This window comes from Eleutherodactylus coqui, chromosome 5, assembly GCF_035609145.1.
Source record: "Eleutherodactylus coqui strain aEleCoq1 chromosome 5, aEleCoq1.hap1, whole genome shotgun sequence".
In the NCBI taxonomy this organism is placed as follows: domain Eukaryota; kingdom Metazoa; phylum Chordata; class Amphibia; order Anura; family Eleutherodactylidae; genus Eleutherodactylus; species Eleutherodactylus coqui.
In genome coordinates, this window is record NC_089841.1 from 197,984,265 (window position 1) to 198,009,337 (window position 25,073).

General features: G+C 48.1%; 1 protein-coding gene across 2 annotated transcripts in view; it reads left to right on the top strand.

Annotated features, from left to right (window-relative positions):
* The first annotated feature begins 9,331 nt into the window (after positions 1–9,331).
* CDC42SE2 (CDC42 small effector 2) overlaps positions 9,332–25,073 on the top strand; it is a 72,301-nt gene continuing 56,559 nt past the window's right edge. The window contains exon 1 of one of the 2 annotated variants that reach the window (XM_066604046.1): positions 9,332–9,351. The gene's annotated coding sequence lies outside the window, so the exon portion shown is untranslated. Of the gene's footprint in view, positions 9,352–13,523; positions 13,745–25,073 lie in introns of those variants that run through there. The other variant, XM_066604045.1, reaches the window with a different exon arrangement.

Consider the following 25,073-nt stretch of genomic DNA (forward strand, 5'->3'; position numbering starts at 1 on the left):
CGCCCCGCCACCTCACAGCCCACCAATAGCTGCGTGTCTTACCCCCGGAACTGCTACGTCACGTCATGAGCCGAGGGCTATGATTGGACGCTGGAAGAGCCGTCCAGGAGAAGCGGAGATTTCACAGGAGGGGACGGAGGAGTCACGTTAGAGGCTGTGGAGCGGAACTACAAGTGTCTGCGCTTAAAACTCTTCAGTCTGCTGCAATCTATTGTGGTTTTTTTTAACTGGTTTCCTTTGCAGCTTATTTAAAAAAAAATCCTATTAAATAATGGGGCAGAAATTGATGTGGATTTTGGGGCAGATTTTCCACAAATTTCTTGGCAGTTTGTAAAAGTTGGCTTTAAAAAAAAAAAAAAGGAAAAATTGAAGTTGGCAACCTTGACTGCACCGTGTGAATACAGCGTGGGGTGGGGACTGCACCTGCAGTTACAGGTGTCGTCCACTACATGGAGGTCGGAGCCATCTGCTTCCACTCTGTAACCTGGGTTTTATGGGTGTCAACAGGTGCCAGGACAGCTGATTGGTCGGGGTCTCAAATGGCAGACCCTCTCTGATCTACTAGCATTGTGTACTACAGACCTGTGTACCTTTACACAATTTTGGCACTGAGACAATGACAGAAAGCATTATAGTGTAAAGATACCCATTGTCAAAACATCCCTCCCCTAGAAGTAGTTGTCGGAGTGAAACTTTCTCTGTGTGATTGTAACATTGATAGAAGTGATTACAATATCAGAGCATCATGGCGGGGGCCCTTGTTGGCAAAGGGGCTGGGTCGCAATTGCAACCCCTAGCGGTATGCCGATGTTTGGAAGCCGCCATGAGAGGAACACATGTGGCTGCAGGATGTCCTAAACATATCACTGAGCTGTCATTGTCCCTCGTACCACTACTAGGGGTGACCGACTTGTATACGATGGCACCCCCGCCTCCCCAGACCATCACACCAGCAGGGGGCAGTATGCTGCTACACAGCACATGTAGGATTGAGGCGCTCACCCCTAGGTCTCCAGACATGAACATGACTGTCATCAGCACCCAAACTAAACCTGGATTCATCAATGAAGACAACCCAGCTCCCCTCCGTAGCAGTATAGTTTTGTTGTTCACAGCACCGCTGCAAACGGAGGGTAAATAGAGACGCTACAGAAGGGGAACGAGCTTCTGCATACTTGTGTGACATTTTGGAGGACCTTACCCTTTGGCCGCCTGCAGACGAGCGAGTCAAATCTGGCTGCGAGGATTCTCGCCGCAGGACCCGACCTGAGCGCCTGCAGAGAGTAGCGCGTACTCACCCGTGCCCGCGGCTCCGGCTGTTTGATTTGCCGGGCAGCCGGTGCATGCGGAGACCGGAGCCGGCGGCCGGGCAGTAACGTTTCTGTGCGAGGCTCTGCGAGCCCCGCACAGAAATAGAGCATGCCGCAGTTTGTTTGCTGCGCGACATTTCGGGCGGACAAACCATGGCCGTCTGCCTAGGATTGCGTTTGCTAACACAATCCTATGGCAGCTTCCAAGGGCGGAAATCCCCCGGAATTTCCGCCCGTCTGCAGGCGGCCTTTCTCAAGCATGAGCAGAGCATCCTCCGCCGTGTTAAATACATTTAGTCACGTATGTCCCGTGTAATTAAAAACACATTAAACGAATGTCTGTTTCCACTGCCTGCCATTATACCATCATTTGTTCTATTACCCATTTTATGTGAACGCTCATTTCTAATAATGCTAGGGTTACTAGGCAACTGTGGTGGAGGCACGTGTTGGGTGCGCAAAGTGCAGCTCTGTGATCCCGGAATCTAATAGAAGTCAATGCGGGGTGCGTTGTGACTCGCAAGTAGCTTTAACCTGCAGATCGTAAAAAGTGCAACTTTGTGGTATTTTTTGCGATGTTGCCAGTTGGGGTCCCGGGTATTAGCATGGAGACCTGCATTGACTTCTGTTAAATTATCGGTTTGCAGAGCTACACTGTGACTTTTGGTTGCAGCTGAAGTTGTGTACCCCAGGCTGATACTCTTGTACAATATCATATTACTAAAGGATGTTAAGGAAGAGCCCCAACAATTATCTTTCTATAATTGACTATCAATGCAATTCAAACAAACTAAGGGTGCATTCCCACGAACGTATATCGGCTCGGTTTTCACGCCGAGCCGATATACGTCGTCCTCATGTGCGGGGGGGGGGGGGGGGGGGGGTAGAGGATGGAAGAGCCAGGAGCAGGAACTGAGCTCCCGCCCCCTCTCTGCCTCCTCTCCGCCCCTCTGCACTATTTGCAATGGGGAGAGGCGGAACGGGGGCGCGGCTAATTAGCGGAACTTATCCCCTCCCCTGTCCCGCCCCCTTTCATTGCAAATAGTGCAGAGGGGCAGAGAGGGGGCGGGAGCTCAGTTCCTGCTCCTGGCTCTTCCATCCTCCCCCCTGCAGATGAGGACGACGTATATCGGCTCGGCGTGAAAACCGAGCCGATATACGTTTGTGGGAATGCAGCCTAGAAGAGCAAAAGCTCTAAAAAAGAAACATAGTAACAAACCTGATATTATAATACACTAATTAACTAGATCTCAAAAGAGTACATTAAGGCCACTCCCACATAGGTGGTTTTTTCAGCGTTTTAGCAGACATTTAAATACCTGCTATGAATGCTGTACTGAGCCTCCATTGATTTCAATGGGGCTTCTCAGACGAGCGCTTTAGTGCGGCGCTTCTAACACTGTGCTCATCGAACGCTGCTTGTTCTATTTTAGTGCATTTCACGCACAACATTACACATTTCAATGATGGGGTGTGTTAAAAATGCTGTCAAACGGGTTTGAAAACACTGTTCCAAAACGCTATAAGGGCGCATTCAGACGACCGTATATCGGCCGGGTATTCACGCCCAGCCGATATACGGCGTCTCTCTCTGCAGGGGGAGGAGGCTGGACGCAGGTTTCATAAGTCCAGCCTCCAGGAAGCAATGGCTCTGATTGGTTCAGTGAGCACTGCTCTCAGCCAATCAATGCAGCCCTCACTGAACCAACACAACGGCTGTGATTAGCTGAGAGCAGCGCTCACTGAACCAATTACAGTCGTCATAACAAACTCAAATATATGATTTTACGGCGGTGGTGAGGCCGTGACAAATCTAATGACACCAAAATCATCCACCAAACGTCACGCAACGGGGTCAAAGTGCGGTGTAAGAAAAAGCCTGTAGACTTGTTTATATTCGATTTACCAAAAATGAAGTTTTTGTATTGAAAAATCCCTCTAAAGTACTAAGCAATAGGGGCTGCTCTCTAGAGAACCAATCAGTGTAGACACTGCTGTAATACAGGTGATTTATTAGTGAAATATCCATGTTGATTGGCCAGCAAAGTGCATGTGTGGCCAATCTGGACATGTGGCACTGTATGCCAAAGGGGTATTCCAGCGATTCAAAGTGAAAGCCACATGCTTCATAAGGCGACAACATGGGATTTTGCATTAGAATGTTATAATTGGCATTACAAAGCTGTAGAGATGTCACTTTACCTGCGGTCTCCTGCTTAGTTCTCCATTGGCATCCAGTGGTTATGACCTGTCTGCTCTGCTGTCTTACTGGTCAGGCATGCTCAGTGCCTTCAGATTGTGTAATCATGACACTGTAGGCATAAATTCATTTTGACATTGTTGGATTACTCCCAGACATAGAATGAATCATGTGACCTACTTGAGTGCACAGCTGATGCAGTCATGAACAGCCTGTAGAGGGAGGATCTCCTTCAACCCACTCCAGTCTAGCCCTGCTCAGTACAGACAAGCCAGGTCACACCGTGCAGAATTACTATCACATTGAGAATTGGCTTTATCCTTACTTCACAGGTACATCCTTGCAGTTTCTGCATCCATTTCTATGTTGCACAACTGCCCGTCCAGGATAAACTGCATATGAGCTTTTGCACTGGGCAGTGCCGTTTTGAACCCTGTTTTTGGATGGAGCCCTGGCAGCACAATCCGAGCATGCTCTGTGAAGTGTGCTCCGGTAAGGATGAACGGCTAGGGTAGTTGCTGAAGAGATGTTCCTGGCATTCAGGAACAACCAGATTATGTGTTCTGCACTCCGAGTATGCTCAGAATGTAAAAAGAAGGGCTTATTTAGACGACCGTATATCGGCTCGGTTTTCACGCCGAGCCGATATATGGTGTCCTTGTCTGCAAGGGGGGGGGGATTGAAAAGCCAGGAGCAGGAACTGAGCTCCCCCCCCCTCGCCACTATTTGCAATGGGAGGGGTGGACGGGGGTGGAGCTAAGCGGTGGGACTTAGCTCCGCCCCTGTCTCGCTCCCTGCTATTGCAAATAGTGGCAAGGGGCGGAGAGGGGGCTGGAGCTCAGTTCCTGCTCCTGGCTCTTCCATCCCCCCCCCCCTGCAGACAAGGACACCGTATATCGGCTCGGCGTGAAAACCGAGCCGATATACGGTCGTCTAAATAAGCCCTAAACCTGTACCAGTTATAAATGCGCACTCCTCACTAACAGGCGATGGGGCATTGTGGGAGATGTACTCCCTGCTGGCCATTTTAAATTACAAGAGGAAATCTGAAGCTGGCTGGAAAGCAGTGGTGGTGCAGGTCAGCAAAAAAAAAAAAAAGGTACTGGAGTTCAGTTTGATGATTTACACAGATGTTTGGAGCTGGGTAGCCCTAACTTGTATATACACTCATTGTCAAAAAAAAATCAAGCTCCTAGAAGTTGTTATTTTGCTACAAAACTTGGCATGCAGTAACATCTCAGGCAGATATGAAAATAATTTGAGTTGCGTGGTGATTAGATAGACAGTCTTGACAGCTGAGGCTCCAAAAGTGCTTCCACTTTTGGCCTAAAGAAAGGCTCCCAGAGGCTCCTTGTGTGTAGTGACCTCTTTGCCCACTTGTGTAGAGCTTGTTGACCGCTAGACGCCTCTACGCCGCAATCATAGAGATTATGCGCAGTTAACAGACTTTGAGAGGGGCGCATTATTGGAATGTGTAAAGCTGAAAGGTCTTGTTGATGAATTGCCTGCCCCTTGGTTGTTCTGACCAGACTGTTAGGAGGTTTTGGGACCAGTGGATGCGCGAAGGCAAGCACACAAGATGCCCTCAATACACCACCAGTAGAGAGGATCATCTGATCTTTCGGCAAGCACGAATAGCTCCAACTGTTTTGTTGTCCCCTATCCACAGACAAGTGACAATCATTACAGGACCCTGTGTTTGTCAGAACCTTTTCCAGGCGCTTGACTGAAGGATATTTGGTCTCATGGCGCCCATTATGTATACTGCCTTTGATACCCATCCACTGTTGCCTCTGTTTGCACTGGTGTCGTGAACAATAAAACTGGACTGCTGGGTTGACCTTAGCGACAAATCTAGCTTTAGTTTGGGCACTGATGACGGCCGTGTTCATGTCCGGAGACCTAGGGATGAGCGCGTCAATCCTGCCTTGCTGTGGATCAGCACACTGCCCCCACTGCTGGTGTGATGGTCTGGGGCGCATCGCTTACAACAGTCGGTCACCCCTAGTAGTGGTACGAGGGACAATGACAGATCAGCGATATGTTCAGGACATCCTGCAGCCACATGTGTTCATCTCATGGTGGCTTCCAAGAGGCATTTCCCAGCAGGATAATGCTTGGCTGCACACACAAGGGGGTCATAGGAATGTATCCACAACATTGTCACATTTCCTGCCCGGTCACCAAAGTTATTGCCAATAGAACATGTATGGGACCATCTGAAACACCAACTTCGACAGCCTACGAGTTTACTCGATCTAGAGGCTCAGTTACAGCAAATGTGGCACAATAGGCCAAAGGATACCATATAAAACTGTATGCCTCCTTGCCCACCCGTATCACATCTTGCATCCAAGCTAGAGGCGGTACAGCAGGGTACTAGAGCTTCCATGCCCACCTGTATCACATCCTGTATCCAAGCTAGAGGCAGTACAACAGGGTACTAGAGCATCCATGCCTGCCCGTATCACATCTTGTATCCAAGCTAGAGGCAGTACAACAGGGTACTAGGGCCTCCATGTCTCCCCGTATCACATCTTGTATCCAAGCTAGAGGTTGTATAACAGGGTACTAGAGTCTTCATTCCCGCTTGTATCACATCTTGTATCCAAGCTAGAGGTAGTACAACAGGGTACTAGAGCCTCCATTCCCGCTCGTATCACATCTTGTATCCAAGCTAGAGGTGGTACAACAGGGTACTAGAGCTTCCTGTCAAGGGGTCACTTTTCTTTTTACTCTGATATTATAATCACTTACTTATATCAACTTTGCAATCACACAGAGAAAGTTTCATTTCATTCCGCCACTCCTTGTAGGTGCTTGATATTTTTCATCGATGAGTATTATTATCCATTGGTTAACTGGTCTTTGCTTGTGTGTGTTTATTGTAATCCACTGACTGAGTTGCTTTTGTTTATATATAATGTAATCCAATTTATTGGCCTTGCTTATGTATATTGTCATCAAAATATACGTATCTATTTGTAATCCTTATGTATATTACTATTAATTGTTAGGAAATTATAGCACCAGTGTTTCTGGTGGCACCACACAACTCTGCGCAGAGGGGCGGAGAGGAGGCAGAGAGGGGGCGGGAGCTCAGTTCCTGCTCCTGGCTCTTCCACCCCCCCCCCCTGTACATGAGGACGACGTATATCGACTCGGCGTGAAAACCGAGCCAATATACGTTCGTGGGAATGCAGCCTTACACACACAGCTCTACTACATCCACTCTGATTACCACACATTACACACACAGCTCTATCACTTCCATCCTGATTCCCACACATTACACACACACGGCTCTACTACATCCATCCCGATTCTCACACATCACACACACAGCTCTACTACATCCCTCCTGATTCCCACACATTACACAAAGAGCTCTACTACATCCCTCCTGATTCTCACACATCACACACACAGCTCTACTACATCCCTCCTGATTCTCACACATCACACACACAGCTCTACTACATCCCTCCTGATTCTCACACATCACACACAGCTCTACTACATCCCTCCTGATTTCCACACATTACACACACAGCTGTACTACATCCCTCCTGATTCCCACACATTACACACACAGCTGTACTACATCCCTCCTGATTCCCACACATTACACACACAGCTGTACTACATCCATCCTGATTCCCACACATCACACACATAGCTCTACTACATCCTGATCCCTTCAGCTCATCCAGCAATGATGACAACCAGCAACAGCAGACTCCTGGATACAGTGATCAGCCCCTGATCAAGTGATCCCTGACTCCACCCACACAGGTGATCACATGATGGTGACATCATCACAGGTCCTGACATCTGCTATTTGGCTCTGTAGGTGGCTCTTTGGGTTGGTGCTTATCCAGTATACAGTACTTTCTAACAAACTCCAGAATAGCTCATCCCACAGAAGCACTGGTCATGTGGAAGTGACATCACCGCAGGTCTTTTAGCCTGCTGGATTTCTGTGGTGGCGGTAGGTCGGTGTCTCCTGTCAAGATAATGATGGTTTAGTTGTATTCTCATTTTGTTATTTTTGTTTTCCCTTTCCAAGAGCCCCAACTTTGTTATTCTTCTCTTGGTCAGGCTCTGTGTTTTACATATGCTGTAGTACCTGCAATGATGTCACCGTTATGTGACAAGGGGCGTAGCATGAGAAGCACCCACACACATACTCACGGACAAGTGATCATTAGTAGTTTGATGATGTCACTACTATTCTTCTGAATTTTTATTTTGCCTCTTCTCTATTTTGCTACTACTGCAGAGTATAATGTGGTGGTGAGTTTACAACATCCACTTCCTGTCAGCATCACCAAAAGTTAACATCTATCCATAAATTGACATTTGGACCAACTGCCAAGTGTCACTTTCTTCTTGTTGCATCATCGCCTGAGACTCCTCCCACCTGCAGCAATCTGAGGAGTTCTAGCCTCAAATGCATGTCTTGTCCCACAAGATCTGCAGACTTCATGTGACATGGCATACATGTTAGTATTTAGAGGTTAGAGGGGCTCTATATACATTAATATATATATATAATTAGTTGAGTATAGAGACGCCAATAGGACAATAGTGGTAGCCTGGTTATATCTAGTCATTAGAGACACAAGGAAAATATTTAACCTCTTCCAGCTTTCTTGTTTTTATCATTTACAGTTTTCCATGCACACTTTCAAGAAATCTGAACTTTTTAAAGATTTTTTCAGGTACAGGAGGGCTTTTGTTTGTGGGACGAGTTGTATTTATCACTGGTACCATTTCTAAACCAGTAAATTAACACACACACACACACACACACACACACACACACACACACACACACACACACACCCCCCCCCCCCCCCCAATAAAAGGAGCTCTGCATCACCAGGAAGTTCAAACTGCTAGCTATGGACGAGCCAATCATGTACAGCGTGTTGCCTTACTCGTGAATACATTATCACTTGGACTTTCCTTGGGGTGCAGAGTTCCTTCTGTTTGTATGCAGTGGTTTGGCACCCTTTTCTTAGATTCTGTTGTGCAGTGGAACAACCTTAGGTCTTATTCAGACGTCGGTAGTTTTTATCAGTATCTGAAAGCCAAAACCAGGAGTGGAACCTACAGAGAGAAAGTATGGAGGATATATTTGCATCTCTTCTGTATTTTTGACTACTGACGTGTAAATAAAGCCTTACACGGTATATATCTACTGAGCATACGCTTAGGCCTCCCTCACACGGGCGTTTTTGTACAGCGTTTAGCGCTGCTTTTTCAGCACAGGGTAAACGCTGTACAACGCCCCTATTCATTTCAATGGGGCTGCTCACGCAGCGTTGCATGTCCTATTTTTGTCTGTTTTTAGCCCTGCGTTGCCCATGGAAATGAATGGGCAGTGGTTTCAGCTCTGCTAAAAAGACGGCACAACTTGGTACCACGCTTTTGGCTGCGCCAAACTTCCTAGCTACACTACCTGAGTAAAAAAAAAAAAATCAATACTCATCTCACAGGTGATGTCGCTGTCATCGGGATGCGCTCTTGGGACTTGTCAGCTGGCTGGGAAACTTTTTCACTGGTGATGGGGATTTGAAATCCTCGCCTCCAACGAGAGATTGCTCTGATTGGCTGAGCGCCGCTGAGTGACAGCCCACTCAGCCAATCACAGCTAGCGCTGGATGCTTCCAATCACAGCCATTTATTCATTGAATGGCTGTGATTGGACGCATCCAGTGCTGGCTCTGATTGGCTCAGCCAGCTGTCACTCAACGGCGCTTAGCCAATCAGAGCATTCGGCCGACTTCACAAGGTCCGCACAGCAGCATCGGGGACAGCGACTTCACCAGCTAGGTGAGTATTGATCTTTTTTCTTTTATCAGCAGCCTTGGCTGCGCTTTCAGCTGTGCTGAAAACGCAGCCAAAACGCTGGCATAACGCATGCTGGAACCGGGCGGAATCTGCAGAAAACGCAGCAGTTTTAACGCTGCACTTCTGCAAACGCCGGTGTGAGGGAGACCTAAGGGTGCTTTCACATGACAGTTTTTGTGTTCAGTTGTTTGTGAGCCAAAACCAGGAGTGGAGAGAGAATAAATGGAAAGATTTGGAGTTCTTCCATATTTTGGACCCACTCCTGGTTTTGGCTCCCAAAGAACTGAACACAAAAACTGCCATGTGAAAGCGCCCTAACACCCTCATCAGGTTATAAGGCAGATGTACCACTAGGTGGCGCTGGGTAGGGACTTTTTTTTTTTACTACAGTACAGTCCATTATTGTCTGTACAATCTCAGATTATACTGCATGTAAATGATATAATTTAGATATCTGCTATTCTGCCAGAGAAACAGCAGTATTCATGTGTCATACAGAATTTATTTTCATTGTGATCTCAGTGTAACTTGGTTAATATTTAAAGGAGATTTACAGGTTTTTTTTTCAGAAACACCAGGGCCACAGCCAGGTAGCAGTTGCATCATTGCATCGGTGCCTGAGCGGGCCCAGACCCCTTTGCAATATGAGAATACACTAGTGCTTAAATGACACATGGTAGGTGGGGGCCCTGTTATAGATCTCATAATGGGGTGCCCAACAAGTGGGAAGTTGGAGGAAGCTAGGTTCCACTTCTCATCCGTCCTCTGGTAACACAGTATGTTAGGCTGAAAAAAGACCCATGTCCATCCAGTTCAGCCTATTACCCCCCAATGTTGATCTACAGGAAGGCAAAAACTCCAATGAGGTAGAGGCCAATTTTCCTCACTTAACCCTTCCCAATCCAATTATTTTTTCTCATTCATTCTCCCCAGCTCCAAATAAATTGGAGCTGGGGAGAATGGATGAGAAAAAATACATTTCCCTGCACCCTCCTGAACTGACAGAGTTCAGGAGGGTGCAGGTGCTCACTGCACCGTGGGGAGGGGTGGGGGGGGGGGGGGCCTGCTTACCTGTCCGGCGTCTTCTGCATTCTCCCTCTGCCTCCCGGCTCGGTGATCATGTGACCGCTGGGGTCAGGTGGCACCTAACGGTCACATGATCGCCGAGTCGGGAGACAGAAGGGAGGATGCGGAAGACGCCGGACAGGTAAGCAGCCCCCCCCCCCCCCCCCCACAGTGCAGGCTCCCAGCTCGGCGTTCATGTGACCGCTGGGGGTCTGGTGACACCGGCGGTCACATGAACGCCGGCCGGAAACTCCTGCATTACATAGCGCTAATTGAGCGCTATGTAATGTGTAAAGGAGAAGGCAGAAAGGGTTAAAAACCCTTTCTGCCTTCTTCTCGGTGGTCCTCAATGAGGACCAGTGCAGGAGTGCATCTGCACCTGATGTGTCTGATGATCAGGTGCAGATGCACTCCTGCACTGCAGTGTCGGGCCTGCCCCGACATCGGAGCTGTGGAGGGAAATGATGATGTCGGGGCAGGCCCGACATTCGATTGGAAAGGGTTAAGGGAAAATAGTTCCTTCCTCAAGTAATCAGTGATATAACATGTAATTTTATTACACTCAAGAAAGGCATCCAGGCCTTCTTGTACTCTTTTATCAAATTTGCCTCACCACATCCTCAGGCAGATAGTTCCACAGTCTCACTGCTCTTACAGTAAAGAACCTCCTCCTGTGTTGGTGATGAAGCCTTTTTTCCTCTAGACGTAGAGGATGCCCTCTTGTTACCGTCTAAGTCCTGGGCATAAACAGATCATGGGAGAGATCCTTGTATTGTCCTGATATATTTATACATTGTGTGACAACTTGGGAGTTGTTAGCTCATCAGATCGCCATCTTTATCAGATCGCCATCTTATTTAGAATATGCTGCGGTTTATTCGTGAGCATTGAGCTATTAGGTTCAATAGAACCTAATAGCTGCGGGGCCACGCTGCGTAAAACGCGGCAGAAATCCAGCTGTTGGCATTAGCCCTGATTCTCAGACTAGATCCTTTCCCTGCCAAATATTCCTTCAGAAAGTCTGCTCTCAAGCCCCCTAAAGGCCATTACTGGTACTGCCCTCCTATAATACTTATTAGCTCACCACTCAGGCGTCTTTTTTCTAAACTAAATAATCCCAATTTTGATCACCTCTCTGGACATTGTAATCAGCCCATTCCATTTATTACTTTAGTTGCCCTCTTCTGTACCTGCTCAAACACTGATATGTCCTTCTTGAGTATCTGTGCCGAAAACTGTACACAATATTCCATGTGTGGTCTGACCAGTGACTTGTAAAGAGGTATAATGAAAACAAAGATCTGGTACGGTGTTAGCCAGTAGAGCAAAGTGTGATTGTTCTCAGCAAGAGAAACGACGTAATCTTGTAGATATGATACCTTTTAATGGCTAACAAAAATACATGATGTAATAATAGCGAGCTTTCGTACCAACGCAGGGTATTTAGTAGATGCCCATGTTACCCTATAGGAGGCGATCATCCGCAATTCAAATCCGCCCGTGGACACTGGGCTCTATTCTAGTCAATAACGGACAAGCAAAATGGCGCATTAACTTTGAGCCTTGTCTCTTGCCAAGGGGTCACCGAACGTCAATCAGAACCTTACATTTAATACGCTGTACCAATATTCCATAGACTTTCACTCCGCCTCCGCGCAGTGTGAGACATACACACGGAAAAAAATATTGTGGCATGCACTACCTTGGCACATATTACACGCCAAGATAGTGTATGGGCATTGTTGGCATGCAGCGGGTACACACGTCATTGCGGACTTGCCCTGTGCGGATGTACACTCTGTGGGGCGGTAATGCATCACGTCGGCCATTGTTTTCAACGGGACGGGGAAACGCCTCGCACGGCGCGCACGTGAGTGCGATACGAGGTTGTCCATTGAGAACAATAGGAAACACTTGCTGATCCTTCGCGCTGAAAGCCGCGCCGCAGGATCGCCACTTTACCTAAAGTGATCAAAGGCGTTTTTAAACACCACGCATCCGCGGGTAAATCGCATGTTGGCGAGCGTGATATCGGGCGGCGTTTGTACGAGGCCTTAGGCTATGTTCCTATTGACCCGATCCGTCACATTGTACGCTTTTTCCTCTTCACGCCTGTAATGACCGGAGCCATCAGTGTTCTTCTTGGCAGACTGCAACACTGCGTGGCGCTATAATGGCCAACCTTAAGCGTTGCGGACCATAACGCCAGCGGGGCCTATTTATTAAGATGACATTTGCGCCAGTTTTCTATTAGCTCCCGACAGCCGTAATCTGCGCCATATTTAGGAAAGAGGCGAGCGCTACTTGGAAATGTGCGGAATATTCAGAAGAGCTGGAAAAATGAGTAAATGTGCCAATGTTTTTCGAAATGCCCCAAATTTGGACTAGGTTTCTGAAAAAGACGCACATTGGTCAGGAATCCGACAATAGAGGAGGCGGAAGAGGCGGAGATGCGCCACAATTTGTACGAGCGTTTTTTTTTACGCTGCACAGATGCAATCACATTACGTACGTGGGGCGTTTATACGAAACGTCACTCAGCGACAGAGCAGGAGGTGCGCCGTCATACGCAGGCGAAAACCGCTGCCATCCGCGGGTCCACACTGCAGGAAAGCTTTTGGTTTGCGCGAAAAAAATTGTGCCAAATTCATCAACTACAGAGCGGGCGCCATTACATATATAGCGGGCGCCGTAAAATACAGAGCGGGCGCCGTAAAATACAGAGCGGGCGCCGTAAAATACAGAGCGGGCGCCATAAAACACGCCACGCTCTGCTATCTTGACCCATTTTACTCGGCTAATCTGCGCTTATTTTCAGCCTCATAAATATGGCGCACACCTCTTTTAATAAGTGGATCTTTAAAAAGCGGCGCTGTTTATCACCTTTCATTCTTTTTGGCGCAAATCAGTGGTGAATCTAGAAGGCTGGTATTCTAGTGCAAATCAGACCACAAAGCGGTGGGAAAAGGCTTTATGAAGGAGCTGAGGGGCCACGGGGGCCCCACGGGGATGGGCGGCGGAGGCTGCGCTGCCCTGTGCCACCACCTGTGGCCGCTCGGGGTGCCCGGCTTTGTCTCCTCCTCCCAGCCCTGATCACACTGACTCACACCGAGGGAGGGGGAGATGTGAAGCCATTCAATTCCTCTCAGCAGCCATCTTCACTTCCTCCCGGTACATCTCCGTGCTGCCGGCCGGGCTCGCTGCACCGCTCGTGGTTGCCCTGGCAGGGCGGGAGGAGCAGCCGGCGGAGTCCCAGCACATCCCTCACAGCGGCGTCGGCGGGGAGCCGGGAGGACGGAGCGGGGAGCCGGTGAGTGCCCGGTGAATGCTCGCCATTCCTCGTCCAGCATAGTGTGCGGGCGGCAGCATCCCCATCACTGCCGGCAGCTGTGGAGGCTCCACCGCTGGCAGCCTGCCGGCCATTGCTGTGTGCCCATGTTATACCCATGTGGGAGATGTCTATATGTCATGTATGTGTATATAGGGTATATACTGGCACCTGCTGTGTACCTCTAGACAATGGTGCCCACCTGTGCCGCCACCATGCCCGGGCACTGTGGGCACGGACGCGCCTGGATTGCTGTCACTTTTCGTTTTCTGCCATTTTCCATTGATTTTGGGTGTTTCCCCTTTTTCCGTGCTGTATATCCCCATCTATAGGCTCCGTGTTTACTGTCAGCGCTGCGACCATCGCGGTCATGGCGCCATAGACGACTAGTGCTTTAGTTTTTGGTGGATTTTCGTTGCTGCCCTAATTGCTGGCGTCGTCATTGCGCCGTGTAGATAGTAGTCGGCGGCGGATCCGGTGATGCAGAAGCGGGTTGCATCGTCCGCGAAGATCAGCAGTAGATTCACCATCATCATCAGGTCTTGGTACAGTATTATGGCGGATTCACGCAATACCCGTGTTATACCGTAGCCACAGATCCCAAGCGCGCGGCGGATTGACTGGTGGGGTGACGCCGCTGATTTAGGTTATTACCGTTGGAATGGGATTTGCGGCCGTAATAATGACATTTTTGGGATGGGATGATGGATCGCACGCTGAGGTCGGCGGCACACGGATGGATTTGCGCACGCAAAGTTTGCTTTCGCAATATACAGGATTGATTTCAAGGGATTCGTTGACGTGCGAATTTTGACTGCGCAAAAAAAGATAGAATGTGCCGTGTTTTTCAGCGTTTCTGCGCAGCAAAGGTCCCAATAGAAATCAATGGGGGGCGCGGCGCAAATGTGCGGGAAATACACAAGGAGATGCATTAAACGTTACGCAATTCCAATGGAAAGAGAACTCGTTAGATATTTCAGGCATTGCGTGTTTGTGTTGCGCAGGCGCAAAAAAAACGAAAAGCCCCGCAGGCAGAAAAAGCGTGGCGAAGTAAACAGACGTGCGCAAAAAAAAAAGCTTTGTCCATCATGTGAAAAAGTTGCGCTACGCATGTGCAGTTACGCATAAATCCGCGTGCAGCCGGCCTTAGACTGGATTCACATTAACGTATTTGCGCGCAGTGAATGGAACCCGATGGGCTCGTTCACATAAGCGGGTTTTGTTTGGCACGCTCTATGTTCCTGGGTGTTTGCGTAGGGCGTGGGCACAGAATGAAGTGATTACACTAATTGCCCATTTCAATGAATGGCAGCAAGGTTGTGCGTTTTTTTTTTTTGCGTGCGAGTACAGTAAAACACAGGCAAGCGGGCGCAAATGCGCTTACGACGTGTGACACCGGCCTTAATGCGGCACGTTTTAGTTATTCCATTTGCATGCGGTATTCCGTAAGGCGCCTATTTTCCGTGGGGGCCTTCAGTACAACTTGTAGATGGAGGTTGTTGGTGATAAGACACTTTACCCGTCATGTGATGGCGCCCATCCTGGAGTCCCTGCGGCCGTGGCGCCGTATTCTGTAGAAGTCATACCTCTAGGGAGGAGTTCCTCCACAACGTGGCTTCTGGCGGGCGGGACCCTTTTTTATGCTTTGGACATGTTTGGGGAGGTAAGCCACTGGTGGACAGCTTTGGTGCCAGCTTATCTGCTGGGTATTGAAATGCAGCATCCCTGATGATATTGGGGGAAAGCCGAGCCGCCTCCATACGTATCAGACAGGCGTTAACTTAAGTGGAGCTGGCCATGCATAGCCCACACAAAATCGCAGCATGCTGCGATTTCTCCCCCGCGAACGGAAAATCGCAATCTTTTTCCGCTCGTGGACAGAAAATCGCGTATTCTCATATGCTATGGGCTTGATTTGCTGCAGAATCCGGACGTGGAATCCCGTTCCAAATTTCACAAAGCAAATCCTCCCGTGGTCAGGAGGCCTAAATCTATGGCTTACACACAGAGCAGTATTATGGGTGAATGCAGCCAAAATCCGGTATTTCAGGACTATTGATAAGCTATTCTTAGGATAGGTCATCAATAGTTATCAGCGGAGGTCTACTGCTTGGCATCCCCAGTGATTAGCTGCTATGGTGCCCGCTGTCACTGGTGATGGAGCTTATTTATAGCGTGGCAGCTTGTTGGTCATTGCAGATATAACTCCCATTGAATTTAATGGAACTGTGCTTGCAGCTACCATCCCGGACTGCCACAGTACGGACAGAGCTGTCAGCGTCTAGCTCCATCCCTGCTGACAGCTGGTCGCCACGGCTTCTGAGTGGCAGAGCCTCCACCGATCAACTATGGTGACCTGTCCCGGGAATAGGTTAGCAATACAATACTACCCCTTTTAAGTGTTTCCACGCATGCTGTTATATGTCGGGTGTCTTTTGTACCGAGCTATAAGGGTTTCCATAGGGAAGAATATCTCCACACATACAACATAGGGCACTATGGCGGCACACCGAGGACGTGCGGCTTTGTATTGAGGAGCTGTATGGCTCATGCTCTTCCTTAGGCCACTTGCAGACGGGCGGAAATTCCGCAGCGGGATTTCCGCTGCTGGAAGCCTGCATAGGATTGCGTTAACAAACCGTGCGAAATATCGTGCGGCAAACAAACCGCGGCATGCTCTATTTCTGTGCGTTACTCACCCGCCGCCGCCTCTGGTCTGCTCATGCGCCAGCCGGCACATGAAAGAGCCGGGGGCGCGGGTGAGTACGCGCTGCTCTCTGCAGGCGCTCAGGTTGGGTCCCGCGGTGAGAATTCTCGCTGCCGGATCCCACCCGCCCGTCTGCAGGCGGCCTTAGGCCACATTCACACAAGTGTATTATGGACTCATTTTTGGGTTCCTATTATGGACAAGTGTCCAAACCCGACTGCAAACTACGGCCGCTCAGGTTATGATGCTGTGGCTTTAGGTGAGTAGAAACACCATTGCGTAGGATACCTGCCCATAATATGGGTGCTGATATGGACCCATAATACACCTGTGTGAAATCAGTCTTACAGGCGCAGCTGTGTACAGGAGGAACGCTTACACGCAGGCCGGACAAACCCAAGAATGTAATATCCAAGGTGTTGAGATACTTTTGGATTGTTATCGTCAACCTGAAAATGAAACCCGCGTGGCTCGGAGCGGCGCTCTTCTACCTACTTACCTTTGTTCTGCTGATGACCCACCTGTAGGAGTGTCAGACAACATGTGTTGGTGAATACAGGTACATACAGTCAGCGCCCAGCGGGACGTATTCCTGTACTTCAAGACACCGTCGACATGTTCACCATCCGGTAGCGCCTGTCACACTGATTACACTGATATGTCTGCTGTGTGGATCTGTGCAGTTGTTTTGGAGAAACTTGCGTTTAATTAGTAGCACTGGAACACAGAAGTAGTCCTGTATATTCATGAGTTGCAGCTAGCCACACCCACCGCGCCCTCCAGCCAATGATTGGCAGCTCTCTCTCTATGCACAGTAATAGGCAGATGGCTGTCAGTGATTGGAGGGCGGAGCTAACCTGCAGCTCATGAATATCCAGGACTACTATAAGTAGTCCTCTATGCATGTGCTGCTACTGATAAAAGACAAGTTTCTCCCAAACTACTGCAGAGATCCACGCAGCAGACATATCACTGTAATCAGTGCGACTGGCACTACCCTGTGCTGCCCTCAGAGAGGGGTACTAAAAGCTGGTGACAATCACTTCTAATAATACTCTGCCTCAATAGCCTTAGTATGTTGGTGCTGTCAGACAGCTGTGGCTCCTGCTTCGCATAGTGGGCCAGCGGATGAAAGAAAATCTCTATATAGTAGCCAAGATGTAGCCTGGTGAGCCCTGGGCACACGATTGTTGTCTAGTTCGTGGATTCGGCGCCCCCCCACTGGTCGGAGCTGTGTGTTGGGGCTCCCAACCTTGTCCGTGGGGGGTTACACCGGACCTCCACTTTATGAAAGCATTCTCTCTTGCTTTAGTTATTTGCATGGTCATAACACAGGTGACTGTATAGTGCAGAGGCAACGCTGCTCCCAAGAGCTTACACTCTACTGTATAATGACAAGTGACGCGGGCAGCGCTGTCTTCACCAGTGCCGCCATCAGTAATTAGTGGGTGCTTCATCCCCTTCTTCCGGAAGGAATTTCTTCGCCTCTAACATGGAAAGGATTTGACGCTGCTCTCAGCCGCCCGCCTGGGCACCCGACCCTCATAATCACTCGGCCTTTATACAACGGCTGCACATAAATGGGGTTTGTGGGCAGCTGTTCTTCCCCGCCCTCCTTATGCCCGTGTAACGGATACTTACATCGGTGGGCGGCAATGTTGTTTCTCTTGTCTGCCGAGGCCTCGCCTTCACTTCTGCCGCGTTATACGTATACGTGTCCGCCACGATTATTGATACACGGCAAAGTTAAATGGGGGTGTAGAGGAGGCATGACAGTCAGGTGACGGTGCAGAATACTGTGTGTCGCTTTGTGGCCTCTCACTAGTACGTATAGCGATAGTTAAAGAATTACCAGTGACAGGTAGTGGCTGTTGGAGCTGTCTGATCCATATTTACACATTTTGTGTATATGTATGTGTATATGTATATGTGTATCATTATATATATATTCATATTCGAGTATAAGCCAAGGCACCTAATTTTACAACAAAAAAACTGGGAAAGCTTAGTATAAGCCTAGCTAGACTAGGTAAAAAAAAACAAAAACTCAATACTCAAATCGTAGCCGGCGTCTGTGTCCCCCACTATGGTCTCCCCAGCAGTGCGGTGGGCTGCTCTGTAATCCTCCCCGCTGTCATCTCTCTGCTAATTCCCCCACCTCCAGCAAGCAAGTGCTGTGATTGGATCGAGTGCCAGCCAATCACAGCCAGGGCTTGATGAACGAATCACAGCCATTCAATGATGTCATTCACTTGCGTATAAAGGCCCCGTTACACGGGACGACTGTCGGGCAAACAATGCCTGACACTCGTCCCTGTTTGTTCTTGCTTCCCTGCATCTTGCACGGGAGCTAGCAGAACTGTCTCGCACACGGAGCGGCCAGCAGGGGGGCGGGCAGTGCTGGAGATTTCTCTCGTCTCGCTAGGGCATCGAGTATCAACAGTCTTCTGGCTTATCGTGTGTGTGTATATATATATATATATGTGTGTTTTATTTATTTATTTATTATATATGTGTGTGTGTGTAAAATATATATAAAATGTGTGTATATTTGTTTTTCGCTCAGAGGGTGTAGTACAATGTGGCTCACGCCTTATTCACGGGATATAAGATGAATATCTGTTTGTTTTGTTTGTAAGTTATTGATTATATACAACTGGTAAAGACGGTCAGGTGTCCGTGCGACCAGCGATGCGCTTTGTGCCACCTTTAACTCTCTGCCAACGGCCGTTCTGTTGGTTATTAGATGGTACCAGCTCCCCATTACAGTATTGATAAGTCTCCCCCATTGTTTCCTGTTACTCTGGCAGCGCTGATAATGACCATTTGAAGTCTCTGCAGTGATGTAGGGTGACATGGAGCATTTTTAATGCTTTTTTAAAATAAAGCTGTGATTTCCCCCAAGAATGTGGCCCCGCTGCAGTGTCAGAGATCATGCCGGCGCTGCATCATTAGCAGACCGGCCTCTTCTGTGATGTATTGTTTGTGCGCACATCACCAGCTCATTCTGTAGTTTGCTGATGCCGGCTCTTTGGTTTACACTGCGGCCCCTCCGTGGTTTACGGCTTGTCGGGTCTTTTCAGGACACAGTGTTGCCTCTAACCTGATGGGAGATCCATCAGCTAAAGGATGCTGGAGGGGGAGAATGGCAACTGGGGTGTAACTGTGTGTCACTTGTCTGCAGGGCGAGCTCACAGAACACGCTGAGGGACGTCAATGAGGATACATCGGGGTACAGCACGGAAAAACAAAACAAAGTTTTAGAACTCCTTACCCCCCTCCCCCTTTGTATCTATCTATCTATCTGCCATGTAATGTTAGGACTAAAGTTACAAACATTCAAGAAGATGTTACATTTTTATGGAGCGATTATCACTTGAATTCTCACTGGAAACGGCAACTTTGGGCAGCAGTTATTACCACGGGACCGCCATCGGGTACATAATCACCTGACTGTCGTCCTACCGGGCGGGCGGAGATCTCTTCTGGCCGCCCGCCTCCATTCACTGCAAGAAGGCAGTCATTTAAGGGTTAAATGGCTCCTATTTACATCGAGTGAGAAGTCTCTTTTGTTTCAATCATCTGATCAATGACTGAGATTTCCCGCTCGGTGGCTTTGTGTTCGCGGGACCACTATCGCCAAAGATGGCTGTTTCGAGCAATTATTTGGGAGATAATCGCCCCTCGTTAAGGTCCTTTTACACAAACGTGTCAGTAGGTGTGACGGAACAATGGTTCGTTGACTTGCAGTTTCATCGTCGTTAGTGGGACATCTCCCCAATGTAAACAATGACTTGTAATATTTGTATACGAGGTGCCGTTGACCGACAAATGAGTTTGCTTGTTTGTCAACTGATCACTGGATTGTTGATACTAGGTCAGTCATCAGCCATTAATAAATACGCTTATGCCCCTCTCACGATTCTCGTATGCCCGATGGTACAAGTTAATGACATCCTCACCCGCTCATTGGCGCCCGGGCCGCCTGTACGATTCTCGTTGAGCCAAAACTGCCATTTTCCTCCCTGTTTTATGAACGCTATTAACCAAAAGGACAATTAAAAGACCTTTATCTTTACTATCATAAGGCCCGTGTGACATGAAATCCTGTAAGCGCTTCTAGCAGTGAGATGTCACGGAGAACTTGAGTAAAGAAGGCGCCGTTCATCCAAATCCGCTCGCACATGTTCTCAGGAACTCGCTTGCTCATAAGAAGACTCGATGCCACATCAGGCAGCATAATAACAAGCGTAATAATCCTCTGGACTCCGTAATTATGAGACAATATGATAATAATTATGAAGGTATTATAAGGATGGTGTACGTCCCCCTTCCTGGAATAAACACTAACTAGCTGTGTGTTATCTGCTGTCTGCTATAATTGCCAGTAAGAGGAGCAAATAGTAACCTGCTGGAAGTGTTGTCGTAAGGTGTGGTGTTTATGGGCAGCCATCTAGGCCGCAAGACACAGGTATGTGTCACAAGGTGCAGAATGTGGACGCCGCGCCATAGAAGTGCCGGCGGCGGACGGTTCTCTTATCATTCCTGACTCCTTTAAGATTGTAGCAAGAATTTCCTGTGCTAAATGTACTTTTACAGGGAGCTGAGTGACCGCAGCGGTGTAAGAAATGAAAGCTGCGCTGTGATTGGTTGCTGTTGGAAATTACACAGGAAGTCGGGGAGTTTCCGTTTTTTTTTTTTTATTACGTTGGCATTCATCATGCAAAATGTCACTCAAATCAGACGAGAACTGTGGAATTGTATACGACACAAACAAACAGATCTGCACATGCTCAGTAGTAAAGCTCCGCCTCTGCAGAGCAGAGGAAGGAGGTGCTGTGCAGCAGGCATGACTGCACTCCTCTCAGAACTGCCAGAGAGAACAGGTAGACAGTATTAAGGCAGGTAAAAACATACATTATGTTTATGATTATTTTATCACAATGGTGATGAAAACCTTGATTTCACCATTTTAATAGAGTAAGTACGCCGCAGCGGTAGGACACGAGCCACTTATCTAGTGTGCGTCGTAAAGCAGCAAGGAGGTACAGAAGGTCAGCCGTGACTCAGCCGCCTTGTATTTACAGGTGTGCTGCAGGTAAGAGGTGTGTTTTACAGCTCCGCTATAGCTTCAGCCTGGTATGCGGATGGATCGCTCTGCAGCACTGTATAAACCTCGCTAACATATTATAATTGTCAACCCCATAAACTTGTAATAATAGGTTGTGGAATTTTGCGGGTCATCTTTATTTTGGTGACTACAAGTTATGGCTGTCATTGGAATAGTTTGTAGCTTTCCATACTTTGATGGCTTTATCAGGGAGCGCTATAGTCAGGCAAGGAGAAGATAATTGGGGGATTGGACATCATTTCAAATATTTGGTACTGTCAACTTTGCAGCCGCTTTCTTGGGCACAAATTACAGTTTTTTTTGTTTTTTCTTGTTAGAGTAAGGCCGGGCGCACATGAGCGTAATTTAATCGTGTATTACACGCGCATAAGACACGGTGAATGGAGTCCGTGAAAGTACACTGATGTGCATTAATCCAGTCTCGCTTCCGTGTATTCATTGCGCAGAAAAAAAGAGCACAACGTGTTGTATTTTACCGAGTGTTATGTGCGATGGAGCCCTGTTGTTCTCTATGGGTGCATACGAAAACGCTGTACATGCGCAATTGCATTGCGTATGTGCGGCGTTTCTACGCAGTGTCACTGAGCGAAAATAGAAGGAAAGTTTAAAAGCCAACCGTGAAGCCAGTGCATGGCAGCGTGCGTGGGACGCACCGGTGTACGCGGTCACAAACGCGGTGATATGCAGCTTCCAATGCCGATAAAGCGCTGCGATCTTTTTTACGCACTGTTTTTTTATCCAGTGACGTGAGCCCGGTGGCGCGGCCTCGGAGTCCCAGATTTATTACCTCTTCCTTTATGGTGGATGACCTTGTGCTATCCTGTAGTGTGACGTGTTAAAGGATACGGCTCTGCATTGATCATAGTGAATGTGTTGGTGAGCCCCAGGCAAACTTTCTTTTTTTTTTTTTTTCATTCCCTTTTATTTTGTTGCTTTTATGTCTTTTTTTCCTGATCTGAATAGTCTGTTTAATGGGAACCCCAGAGCAACTTTGTGAATGAGCAGATGTGGTCTTTGGTTTTGGTGGAGAGAGGTGACCGTCATGAACAGAGAAAGGGTACTCCACCAACTACCCAGCTCCGAGTGCCATGGTTTGTAGATTACAGCCGTACAATTCTTCTCCGACCTCCACGATCTGACTTCTATGATGTGTTTGAGTACCTGGGATAGTTGTCTCCACCATAGTATATCTTTGTATCTCTACACCATCTTGTATAGTTTTGAGCCTTTGTGTTTGCTAAGTACTTTATTCTTGGCTTTGGTAACTTAGTATAAATAATCTACAGCCACAACAACCGGTGATTCTCTTTGATCGTTCTACACCAATCTATTGGAAGTATCCCGTTTAGTAGATGGGGTCATTTGGGTGATTGTTATTAGAACGTCTTTCCATATTTGAGAAGTCTCCCTGCTTCAGACGTTCTATGACGTCGGTAGTGGAGTTCTATCTGTTGGCACATAGAGGAGACGGTGGACGGCTCCTGATGATCTTGCTATAGTACCTTCACACAGAGCAAGGATCCTTCTAGTAGTCGCTCAGAGAAGTTGACGCATACGAGGGACAGTTTGCTTTTACACAGAGACGATTGTTCATAGTCGTTTGCCAAGACATCATTCCTAGATGGGATTTCCATCCAAATTCTTTGACTCTGACTTGACAGCGGACAACTTTTAATCAACCATTGATATATATATATATATAATATATATAGTCCCCGGGATCTCTTCTGTTATCACGCGCTATTTGTACCGTTTAACGTGACCAGCTCGTTCTGTCTGGAAAACGAGGCTCGCGAGATTCTTGGCCTGTGTGAAAGGGCCATAAATGTGTAGTGAGGATGTGCATTGGTTTCTGATGACCTTCCTTTTAAGGGGGTTAAAGAAAATGGATGATGTCAACAAAACTATTGTTTTCTTGGATGAGACTTAAAGGGGTTGTCCCGCGGCAGCAAGTGGGTCTATACACTTCTGTATGGCCATATTAATGCACTTTGTAATGTACATTGTGCATTAATTATAAGCCATACAGAAGTTATAAAAAGTTTTATACTTACCTGCTCCGTTGCTGGCGTCCTCGTTCCCATGGAGCCGACTAATTTTCGCCCTCCGATGGCCAAATTAGCCGCGCTTGCGCAGTCCGGGTCTTCTGCAGTCTTCTATGGGGCCGCTCGTGCAGAATGCCGGCTCCGTGTAGCTCCGCCCCGTCACGTGCCGATTCCAGCCAATCAGGAGGCTGGAATCGGCAATGGACCGCACAGAAGCCCTGCGGTCCACGGAGACAGAGGATCCCAGCGGCCATCTTCAGCAGGTGAGTATGAAGACGCCGGACCGCCGGGATTCAGGTAAGCGCTGTGCGGGTTGTTTTTTTAACCCCTGCATCGGGGTTGTCTCGCGCCGAACGGTGGGGGGGTTAAAAAAAAAACAAAAAAACCCCGTTTTGGCGCGGGACAACCCCTTTAACAACAGTCATTTTAAGGCTGGGCTGTGGGTATATCTGCAGCCATGATGCACAATGTCACGGATTCTGCGCTAAAATGGAACATCCTGCGCTAGATTTTCCGCAAGCAGATTCTGGAATTCCGAACCGCTAATGTGAGTGGAACTGCGTAATCCAATGCATTTAAGTGATCCTCATATTACTGCGGCTCAATCGCTCACAGAATCTGCAACTCCTATCTGGTCGTGTGAGACCGGCCTTAGTCTAGAAAGTGTGTTTTTTTTTTTTTTTCTCTTTTGTGTGTTTTTTTTTTTTTTTTGTTCAATAGTTGGATGAAAGATCTATTAAAAGATATATGTATATACCCAAAAAGAGCCATCACCCCGGTGACACTGATCATGTCCGGTCAGTTTGAACAATAGTAGTGGCCAATATGAAATAAAATGTGCACAGCTGTGTCTATGGAGCGATTGTTCAACAGTTCATCCATCAACCTACTTCTTAATGTGCCCCTTTATATGGTACGACTGTCCGGCTCTTTGGACTGCCGGAGATCTCTTCTGCCCGCCCGCCTCCATTCTCCGCAAGCATGCAGTTGCTCAAAGCTTGAGCAACTCCTGGTTACACTGAGCGAGTTGCAGCGGAACGACTAGCAACTACCGAGCGACTTCCCGTTCAGTGCCCTGGCGGGGGCTGTTTTTACACGGGCCGTCAGTAATCACCTGTTTCAGTGACTATTCGGGCGCCTATCGGACTGTGTGAAGGTACCTTTAGTAACTCGGGTCTAAAATTTCCGTATTTTTTTTATTTTTTTTTCACTCCCGCTGCCCACTTTTACCGTGCACTACTCCTGATAGACCAGTTTTGGCTGGGTTTTTCTCATAGCAGAGAATCTGCCCCCTTGTGGTGGTGGTCTGTATTGTGGGCCTCGTTTCTGAACTCTTATGTTCCTGCTAGGTTAGGCCCTGCGTCTAGACATGGCCTTCTTCTCAGTCCGCTGACACGGTCTGTCCCGCCGTAATCCAGTTGTCGTCTT